The 11634-nt window shown below is 44.3% G+C and overlaps 1 pseudogene; it reads right to left on the reverse strand.

Moving 5' to 3' along the window:
• LOC149141842 (protein CLAVATA3 INSENSITIVE RECEPTOR KINASE 6-like) overlaps positions 1 to 5058 on the reverse strand; it is a 100734-nt pseudogene extending 95676 nt beyond the window's left edge.
• Between the last annotated feature and the right edge of the window lie 6576 nt (positions 5059 to 11634).

Below are 11634 nucleotides of genomic sequence, written 5' to 3' on the forward strand. Positions count from 1 at the left end.
GTAACTTCACATTTGTTTGAGCCACCTTGGATCAATGATCAAGGAGGAGAAGTTCAAGCTACCTTCTGTGACCATCTCAACAGGATTTTTGCATGAAGTCAAGGAGGAAAACAGTTCTTCCCAAAAGGACCAGCACATCCAGGAAGGAAAGTGGTCAAAGGCTCTGGTTCAGAGGCACTATGCAAGGTAAGTGTATGGAGGCTGAAAGAAGAGGGTGTCGTTACTCTCATTTATTGTTCAGATCAGTATGCCAGTCTTTTGGAGACCAAAAGTTCTTTTAGTGGGAAGGTGTGATCCAAAATGGATCTAGAATAGACTTCTAAGTCTAAAGTGTTCCTCACAGAGGAAAATTAAAGTCAAGGGCTGCTCTTGGAAATAGTCCCACTGCATAGATTGTTTCATTCTTAATCCAACGCAATTTGAATGGACCAAAACAGACTTTAGATGAATAAGTTATCGCAAAAAGAAGTTTTCCATTAACCTTAGAAAAGGAGGAATTTATTATTAAATGTGGCCTAAAAACCCTTGTTAAGTGCTAAAAATTTATAAAGCGCATTCGCATTGAAATTCAAATAAAGCACATGGGCAGTAGCGACCAGACGGACCCGAAGAATTTATAGAAAATAGGATAAAACCTCTGAGTTCCAAAAAGAAGGCAATAAGCGGTATTTTGGGTGGGCTCCAAGCAGTAAGCGGTATTGGACGGGCTCCGCCCGATTCCATACATTGATCGAAGTGTGGCACGACGGAGGAGAGAGGAAACCACTTTCGGGTGGTTAATCCCCGTGTAAGTTATGTGCTCGCAATGGATTGTCAGCCATCGGATTAGAGGTCGTGGATCAACAGTTAGGATCTGATTGGCGGATCGACGATCAACATGACCAAAGGAAAGAACCCCCTGCCATTACCAATGCAATATGCTGATAGCGATATGCGATATCGACCGTCTGATCGAGGAGTCAGATCAACAGTCCAAATTTAATTGAAGATTGAGAGATTGGCGAATCCTTGATACCAAAGGGACATTACCAATGCGATATGCGATATCGATCCTCTGATTGAGGAGCAAGATCAATGGTCGAGATTTGATCGACGATTAGTGATCCCCAACACAAAGGCCAACGCACCATGCGATTTGCGATATGCCGATAGAAGGCGGAACTGATAGGGATTGTGGACACAATTTCATAATATTTGAAATCCAGAAATGCAGGATTTCTTTGTATTTCCTGTGTATTGGGCTTTTGACCATTACGCCATGTGGTAGCGATTTGCGATAGAATGGTGGACCTGATGGGTTTATCAATGTGTTTGAACGCATTTTGAAGTCTAGTAAAATGCTCAATAATGTGTTTTCGACAATTTTCCTATGTATTGCATTATGTGGCCATTTCTACAGGAGGAAGGCCAAACGGTTGGGTTTCTTGTGCCTGCTGATTCATTGCAATAGGAAACTGATTCTTTTGTGGAAACAGTTGGGTTCTTCAATGATGGAGGACTGTAACCGATGCATGATAAAAACACAGAGAGCACAATTGACCAGGGGTCATTGGGGGATTGAAAAAGGTCGTTGGAAGGTTGCTAAGGGTCGCTTGGAGGTCAAGCGAACTACAGAGGCATGCAAAGGCTAGGAGAAGCTCAGAGAGCTGAAGAGCCAGAGCCAGAGCTAGAGCTAGAGAGCCAGAGCCAAGAACAGTAAAGAGATCAAATGATCCAGTTGTTTCTGGTGTCCAAAGTGTGCTGAAGATAGAAGAAGGCATTCCATAGACAGTGAAATAATTCTGAGGGAGTCAGTGCAAGCTAGAGCAAGGTCGCTTAGAGCGTTGATTGAAGTAATCTAGTCCAGAGAAGCCTAGATCTGTCTGCAGAAGTATGGATAGCCAGTGGGATAAGATGGTATTCTAAGCCCATTGTTTCTGTGTAAACCAATGGAGTTGAGTGTGGAGCTTGTAAAAGAATTGATGCCATAATCCCAAAGAGCCTAGTTGAGTTGACTAGAGCTCAAGGAGATGTAGCCCAAGAGGTTTGGGTGAACTCCATATTATATTGTTGTTATGTGTGTTTGTTTATTTGCTGCTTTACTTACTGTCACATGTATTTAAATATCAGCATAAGCAACAAAACTTAAAGCACTTAACAGTTAAACGCAAACTAAAAGCATACACCTATTTTCAAGCACTTTTTAATTCTGCAATTGGTTAATCATAAGGTCTTGGAAATATTTAAGCTTCAGAGTGGGAGAGGTTCTTGTAAGCTTGACAAGAAGCCTTTAGTGCCTAATTTTCAGATCAATGGAGGAGGGGAAGAGGAACTTGTTATAACAGGGAGAGTTAAAGTGGCGGTCGATGCAAGTTTTTTCATAAAAAATGTGAAGAAGAACTTAGTAGAAGTGAGCTCTGCTATTTAAAATACCCTAATCTATTGATGCCAACACTTGGTTTAGAGACAGTCATCAACGATGCCTAGAGTTCTAAGAGGGAGTGGAGATCCCTCCTATAACAAAGTGATGGTAGGGGACAACTGCTTCAAATAGCCAATGAATCCAAACCCTTAAGTATCTACAAAAGAAGATGAAGCCAACTAGCAAAAAGATGTAGCAATCCTAACACCAGCTAGTTAAAAACATCTAGGAAGTTGCCTTCCAAAAGAAAACATAGACCAAAAGTTTGAACTCAACTCAAATAGTATTGAGGAATATATCTAATACATGCCATACCACACCATAATCAAGAATTACTAGGAAAAAAGCCCTCTCTCAATGGATCCAACATATGTGGAAATCAAAGGGCCATATTAAGCTAGAACTTGGAGCTAAAGGCTTCTTCACCATTAGTTTTTCCAACATAGAAGAGCGAATGAGAACATTCGAGAATGGTCTGAATTATTTTAATTATGTGGGATAAATCTAAACACATAAAAGGCACAAAAATGTATCGATTGCAACAAATATTAAAACACAAAAACCAGCGAAATATATGGAAAAAGGAAAAAATTCGAAATATACTCCAAGCTAAACATGACTTCGAACATTCAACAAGAAGCTATACACTAGGGAAAGTCGAATGAGACAATAAAGGAGAAATCTAGAATCATGTAACACTCCCCTCATACATCTACCCAAGTAATCGGCCAACCAGGGAAAATATGCGGGGAGAGGCCACTATGATACGATTTGACCTCCTAAGTCATGTTGGTTTGAGGGGGCTTGACCCAGGTTTGGAGTTAATTAGCCAAACAAATCCCTACACTACTGGCCCTTTTGGCATCAACCCGTGGAGCGTGGACTGAAGTCTCACCCGAAGCAGTATGGGGGGATGTTGGAACCAAGTTTTCGCACCCTTGAGATGTCTGAGGGGTCGATTTAGTCCAACTATGCCTACCTTCGTGTAGGTCGCTTCACGCACTGTCTTGGCTTGCGAGACCTTCGCAATCTATTATAATTACCTCTTGCGCAGTCCTAACCAGGGACTAAGGTGCTTTCACGCTGCTAGGGTAGCATTTTGCGCTATTTCCCCAAGTTACACCACGTATCTTACTTATCCTCTTAAAAATGTTAGCTAACTTCGCGTAAACATATACTTTATCTTACATTTACTTAATCAACACAATCATATATGTTTGCGCATCATATAATAGTAAATTTTAAATTCATACCCCATATACTCAATGCATAAAAATTGGAAATAGATACACAGAATTGATGCGAAAAAATCTCTTTATTAATGCCTCAACGGTTACAGACTCGACTCACCCTGTGCACTCAGTTGCAGGGGTTTGTACACTCAGCTACAGACTACTAGGCCTATGCACACTCAGCTGCAAATCCTTCTCCTACTCTACGACCCAAAGACTTGACTCTATACTTAGATATTCCTCTATCCTTATTCCATGATCACTCTAATTCTTTTCTCCGCTTTACAACTTAGAACTTCGCTCTATTTATACAATCCCATGGTCCGCGGGCCATGGGTAGATCTATAAAGCCGAAATTATATTAAAAAATTGAGGGCAGACAACCCTATGACTCATTTACAACTTCATGCTTCACGCCCACAAAATGCAGAGTCTTTACATCGGATTTACACTTTTTAGCCAAAATCTGGACTTTAAGCCCCAAAATTTTCCCCGGGGGATCCCGCGCCCAATAGGCCCCCAACACAAACATTGTGGCTCGCTCTCGAGTCACTCTATTGGTACAGAGATCTTCACGTGGAGACCTCCCAACTCTGCCTGGACTGCTGCAAGATCGACAACGCACTGAGCAGCTGCCTACTACACTTCCTGGACGCGTTGCTTAAATACTGTTGTAGCTGAACTGCTGCCCTGCACATGTTCCTGCGTTCCTTGCATCTTCATGAGCTTGGCTTCAATCGAGGTTGTAATGACAAACACCTCATTGATCCATGGTTGTACGGGCGCCTTCAAGACAAATTCCTTATGTTGCGCAGCGTCGACCTACTCCTTGAGTGCTTTTTCCTGCTGCATCCGTGCGAGCCTCTGTGTAAGGGCCACCATCTGCGTGATCCATTTTATTTCATTGTACTATTTCTACAGCTCACATGCCTCTGTTTTTAAGTGCTATATGTTCATGTCCTCCTGTAGAGTGGTCAAGACCTCGAACAACTCTTCAAACAGTTTGGTGCAGTCCTTCACTGCACTGCTGATCTCCACTATTCCTGCTGTAATGGCACTGGCTCACTGTTCCTTCACCTCAGGCAGAGTTGAAGGCTACGCCTTCAATTTCAGCTCAGCTATCTGAAGGTTTAGCTCTAGCTAAACCTTAGCCATTTCTTCTTTCGCCTCACGCACCCTTGTTGCTAGTCTTCGGATGCGCGCCTCTGCTGGGATATCCAATTTAGGGACCATCTTGCAGGCTTCTTCAAACACCTCCACTAGCTGCCTATTTTGTGTCACAACCTCGTCATGCTGCAGGCTCAGTTGTTTCATATAAATCCATTTCTCGCTCATCAACTGGAGTGCGCGACTCTCCCTGGCCTGCAGTTCTGCAGTCACTCCGTCCTGCAAAACATAGAGTGTCTCTTGAGGGAGCGCAACCATGTTTAACCCAAATCCCTTCAGCGCACTGACCACAGGCCTGTTGGCCTCATTTCTATAACTAGTGCACCCTATGGTAGCATTATAGTGTTGGTCACGAGGGCGCGCAACATTTCCTCAACCGCGGCCATGCCTACTACAGTGCTGGTCGATAGATTACCAACCTGAGGAGTGCGCACCTGCAACTCTTGTATCTGTGTTCGGAGGGCCCCCAACACCATTTGGTTTTCCTCCATGAACTACTAGAGGGCCTCTGTGGTGACATCCCGCATCATCTCCCTGATGTCATGGAGATCCCCCTCAGTGAGGGTGATTGGGTTGAAAGAAGTCTTGGAGGCTTTTGACTTCTTCTGCGGCCCTACCTGCTCTCTCGAGCATTGTCGCTTCAGCTGTGTGGACACTGTCTGTGGGTCCACACCACCTTCCTCTATTTCTGTCTCTTGTTTAGGTGAAGGTGACTCTAGCCCTTGCATTCCTTCTTTGCTTCTTGTTGTTGTTCTTTTGTTGCCTTTGCAGTGTCCTGCGCCTCCTGCACCTTTACTGCTACTACCTCGTTCCTTCTCTTCTCTACCAACTGCACCATCTGCAGTTTTTCCTCCTCCTTATTCCTCTATGTAGCAAAATTTTCTAATTCCACCACATAGCTGGCTGTAGCGTGCCACTCCGAAGGCCACAATTCAAGCACGGCGAATATGACATTGTCTGTGGCCAGGTAAGGGAGCTCGTTCCATTTCTTCACGAGGTCCTTGTGCGCCCTGACATACACATGATGGAAGTCCACCTTGAACTTTATGAAGCTCTGTAGACTATTGTAGATAGTAGGCGATAATCGTGGCTTGCGGTTAATGTTCATCTCCATGAACACCCATAATATCTTGTTATCTCTGATCCTTTGTGCATCTTTAGTTGCCCATAGTGAAGCGTGCTTCGTTGCCTCCAGAAGATCCTTCACAATTGTGGGGAACTGGCCGCCCTCAGGAAATTCCCAAGCCACCAACATTATGGATAGCAGAAGCCATGCATAGTGGAAAGTCTTTCCCTGTTCCTGTGCCTCGCGGCAGTTTTCCAGGAATTCTCGGCACAAATAATCTGCCCAGTTAAACTAGACTCCCTCTGTGCATTGCATGGCAAGTGAAACCACCAGCGTGGGCACCTCATCTACGCGGCACTTCCGCATAAACTTCCCAGCCAGTATCTGTGTCGTGACTCTAACTGCAACATTGTTGATACTGGAGATCGGGTACCCTCTCTTTTTCTTCTACAGCTTGAACTTTTTCTTCATGGCCTCCACGATGGCCAAATCATCACTTTTACCCTCGGATATGTCCGTTGGATCCTCCCCTTTGCAAGGGAGCCATGCAATTCTATGAATTAGGTGGTCCGTGAAGGGGATGGGCTCCTCCAGCCACAAACACCCATCATGCACCCGGCAGAGTAGCTGCTTGATGATGAAGATAGTTACTGGGGCACAATGGTAATGCAACTCCCAGAGTAGGTTTAACAACCTTGCTTTCTCTACTCCTCGCAACCACTTGTGCGGCTCCAAGTCTATAACTCCCACTGCTGTATTTTTCTTCAGTCGCATTAGCTACGCGGTTGCCAAATGTGGGAATTTCTCGTGGTCCGTGAGATCCCATTCTTCAAATTTTAGAACCGACACCCATCCCAAGTGTGCTCCATAAAAAACTATATCATCGAGTAGCAACAGAGTCAGCAGAGAGCTCTTGCTCTCATCTAGGTTCTTGGGCACCTGCGCTTTCCCCTTCCGCGGAGGAACATACGCGGGCAACCTGGTTAGAGGGTCTGCACCCTAGGTTTCTTCCTCCATTTCTTCGTCCTCTTCCTCTACCAGGATTTCTTCGAAGTCTTCTTCCTCCTCATCGGCTTCCAAATTGATCGCCTTCCCCTTTTCTTCCATGGTGAGCGTCGTCCATAACAGATTCCTAGGGGACACGCGCACCGGTACCACAGGCTGCTTATCTTTCTTAGGACTTGGTGTGCACGGTTATTTATGGATTTATGCCACTATCCCGACTCTTTCTGGGGCTTCTCCTACTGTCATAGCCTACACGGCCTCTTCAGTGGATCCTCTTCAATACTCATGGCTTCTTTAGACGTTGCCATATTGTTGTTTCACAAATCTCTCAACGGCTTAGGTAAGTGCTCAAACAATGCCTTCGACTTCAAAATATTGAACAAATCGGGGTTCATGAATCTCTAGGCGCGCAATAGCTCAATTCTCAAATGGCCAAGTGTTGTTTGCTGGGCAACCCTTTGCAATTTATAGCGCCTTTTGAATTCAAATTCAACTATTCCCCTGAAATTCGGTCCATTAATGCTCCCTTGGCAGAAAATTTTCCCAAATCTAGCCCATAAAGTTCGCCTTAAATGCCTGCCATCCACTCCATTTGGTCTCAAACCAAGCATCACATCGTGAATAGTGACTATAATGGTCACTTTTCAGCCAACCCGTGCGACAGCACAGCCACCCTTGTGCTGTTGTGGACCCTGTGAAACCTCGCTACTGTGCGCAATCCTAACATCGCACAACTCTCGAGCAGAGTAGTTTATAGTCCCGCGCCTCCTTTCAGTTGCCTGGAGTGCTAAGACTATGCTTCCCATGGCTAGTGAGATGGCTGGGCCACCTGTGTAAGGCTTCAACCGACTACCATTTACTTTTCCCGGGAATAGTTCGCCATTTAGCTTCTCCAACTGCACCGCGCCACCATATGTGATTTCCTTAATAACATATGGTCCCATCCAATGCATTTTGAGCTTCCCCGGGAATTTACCAAATTTACTATCGTATAAAAATACCAAATCATTCACCTTAAAGGTGTGTAACTTGATATGTCGATCGTGCCAAGCCTTTTTGCGCTGCTTTTGTACCTACTGATGGAATCCAACCAAAAATTGTTCTTCTTCAAGCTCCTCCAATTGTGTGAGCCTCTCCTCCAGGGCTCCACCATCCGTCATACCTATGAGCACTGCTATGCACAGACTAGGCATGATATACTCCATCGAAATTACGAATTTCACTCCATAGACAAGCCAGAAAGGTGTTTGTCTTGTCAGTTTCTTACATGTCGTCCTATAAGCCCATAATACTATGGGTACGCGCAGGTCCCAATCACTTCGTTGCGCATTACATACCTTGGTCAGTGTAGTCTCTAGTACTTTGTTAAATGCTTCTACTGTCCCATTAGCGTGCGGGTGATACAATGTGCATTTTTGGTGATACACCTGAAACTCTTCAGTCAACGTGCTGATCGTCCCATTCAGGAAATGTGTACCGCAATCGCTTATCAAGATCTTCGGAGATCCAAATCATGTCAATAAGTGTTCAAACAGAAAATTCGTGGCTGTCGCAGCCATGCAATCTTTTACCAGCTACGCTTCTACCCAACGAGTCAAGTACTCTATCACAGTGATAATATATCTCGCACCTATTTTTCCTTGAGGTTTGATAGGTCCTGTTAGCACTCCAAGAAACTCTCCTAGGTTGTAGCTCGGAGATGCCTGGTAACATATAAATCTTCAATATTGTTCTCTGAACTATTGGAATGGATTGTGGTTTGGATCAAGTTAGATGACTGTTCAACTCTGTTTTCACTCAAGACATGTGGTGGGCTCCAGTATTGTAGCAATAATGCTACAACTCCTGGAGCTTCCTTCTCTAATTTTATCAACCCGGTAGTTTGTAACAAACTTGGAAGCGACGGTGTTGTATGCACAAGTACTAGCTCTTGTCGCAGCTGTCACTTGGTCAGCTGGCACAAGTCCGCTAGGGCTCAAGCCAACTTCTATGAGTTCTTAGAAGAAGCTTTTTAAGTGATGAACGAAAGCTATCTCAAAGGAAATTAACCTACTTTGCAAGAGTGAACTGAAAGCCAACAAAACATGGAAACCCTAGTAAACCCTAATTCTACCAGCTTAATCCTTATGATGCAATGGTGGGAATGCAACTTCTAAAAGTGATGCCATTACTTCTATTGAGATGAGATGCATGTGTCTAAAATACTTTCATCTGAAGAGAACATTTTTTTGTATTTTTGCTCAAGTTGTTGGAGTTATTATTACTGTGCTTCTTACTGGGTCTTGACTGTGCAGGGGTAGATCAAGGGGAGGAAGGCTTGGAAAAGGTCAGGAGGACTCTGAGGGGGTCCAAGGGATCCCTAACATCATTTCACAGAAGTTCACAAAGTTCAGATGCCTGGCAACCGTGTTTGCAAGCTTCTACAGGATGTCTACAGGGGGTTCTACAGGAAGTTCAGGATTTCTACAGGAAGTCCCGTAATTTCTACAGGATGTTCTGCAATCGGAGTTTTGGGTGATGGATGAGTGAATGAGCTGTATGGGTGGATAGGGAGGTAGGAGGGGAGCTTGTGATGGCTTATGGACAGAGAGATGAGATGGAGAGGGGGTGTGTAAAGCTGGTTGGTCTAGAGGAGGGTAGAGGCAATGGAAGGCCGAAAAGATAAAACAACGTGGATGATAGAAGAGTTGGGAGGCAAATGATCTAACTGGGAGATAAGTAGATGGCCTAGGCATGGCTTAGAAGGATAAGGAAACGATGGAGTGGTGCTACGCAGTGTAAATGAAACAAATCACCCCTGTCTTGCGTATAACCGAAATGTCATCAACCTACTCTAACTGTTTTATTAGAAACCAAAGAACAGCGATGTCGTTTTTAAGGGAAAATCGTGCATGGTGCTGAAACAAAGAGTTATTGCTCAAGATCTAAATGCATGGACGCTTCTACAAACGGAAATATTACGTTAAAGCTTGCATGAACATGTAAAACTGTGTTTTTGGTAGTTGGCACGGTCTGCACTCCCAGTCCCCAAATAGAGGTGAAAGTGAGTGTGCATTCAACCCTTTTTGGAACTCAGATTAACTTCAATCTCCCTACTCTAATCTAAACTACTGAAGCAACTTTGTTCATAACACTAAATTATGTAACCACACCAAGAAATTCGAATCAGCAAACTGTGTTTCCAAGTGCATGTAAAGGAAAAGAAATATAATGCTGAAAGAAAGAAAGGTAACAATACAAAGGAAGGAAGCCTTAGGCTCTCAGGTTGGGTCCAACCCTGAGAGCTTAAGCTCCTTTAAGAACTCAGAGCTGCCTCAAATCTGCCTGCTTATTCATTAAAAGATAATAGTCAAAAGTCTGATAACATGCCAAAAATGGCTTACAAAGAGCAAAACAGAGCTATCAGCTCGTAATCCAGAATAAACAACAAAGTTTCAAAAAGTCTTTTTTCGAAGGCTATAGCCTCAACATTTATACATTATGAAGGCCAAGCTGGCCTCCTAAATTAGTGGGGCTTGGCTGACCAACTAAAAGTAAACTGTTGTTCCCTTAGAATCCGTTGGTTGCCCTCTAGCTCGGTGGTGATAGCTGTTGGAGCTCGGAGTTGTGGGTGGAGATCACGAGGAAGGCCATTCAATGCCGTGGACAACCTTCCTACAAAACCTCAATGCCACCTTGGCTGTCTCCTAGCCTTCATCTGCGTGGTTTTGCTCCATTTAATGTCAAAAAACCTGAAATAAACATGTATTAGCCACCTAGGAATAGTGACTGCCCTTCATTCGTACAAATAACATAAATATACTAAAAAATGATGCATAAGTCATGAAAAATGAAGGGTTGAGCAAGGGTAGTGAGGCCAAATGAGCCCAAAATGTTACCAAATTTGGGGCTCATCATCACCCCCCAGCTAAAATATTTGCTCATCCTTGAGCAACTAATCCAGCTCCTCATCCTTCATTGCCTTTACTGCCACCCTTACATCCCAAGCCTCTATAGTAGTGTCCTCCTTGCTGATATGGAACCCAGCCTTTCTGTTCACCTCTTCCCACTGTTCATTATCATCTTTCTCTGTGCTGCCTTCCATCAATCCTAGTAGCAGTGGTGGGCTTAGCTTGAGGCCAATCCAGCTGGCCTGGAGGTTTTGCATGGATTTCTTATAGAGGGCCACCCGTACTAGAGCTTCCCTCATCTGAGTTGGGGTATGATACTCTCTGATTTTCAGACTGTGGGCCAATGTATTCCATCGGCGGGTGCAAGCTTGGACAGAGTTGTCTCCTAACAGTCTCTCCATGTCCTCAAAATGCGCTATGGCCTGGGCCTGCTGATCCATATATCTCAATGAAGCTTGAGGGTCGGTGGACAAGTGTTGGTGTGCCGAGATTAGTGCAACTGGATCCCCTGGTTCTGCTCTAATTAGCAATGGCTCATTTAGCTCTCAGTTCATGACCGCTTTGGCTTCTGCTACTCTTTTGTCCTCATGGTTCAACCATGAGGCAAATGCCATTAATTGCATATCTCCTAAGGCCGTATTGGGATCCCATGAAATTACATTAGGCAGGGCCAAATTATGGAGGTAGAACTCCGCTAATTTGGCCTTATCCTCTGATGAGCTGGTACTGCATAATTCAGTGAATTGTTGTGGGTCTTGGAGCTGAGAGATACCCCTTTGCGCCAAGGTATTGATTTGAAATTGCAGCCATTGGTCTTTCAGGTACAGGCCATAGGATTTGGCCGGCTGTCTGCATTGTATAGCATCCATGGCC

The sequence above is a fragment of the Pinus tabuliformis genome, chromosome X, assembly GCF_031772625.1.
Source record: "Pinus tabuliformis cultivar Carrire ecotype Pingquan chromosome X, CPIR1, whole genome shotgun sequence".
In the NCBI taxonomy this organism is placed as follows: domain Eukaryota; kingdom Viridiplantae; phylum Streptophyta; class Pinopsida; order Pinales; family Pinaceae; genus Pinus; species Pinus tabuliformis.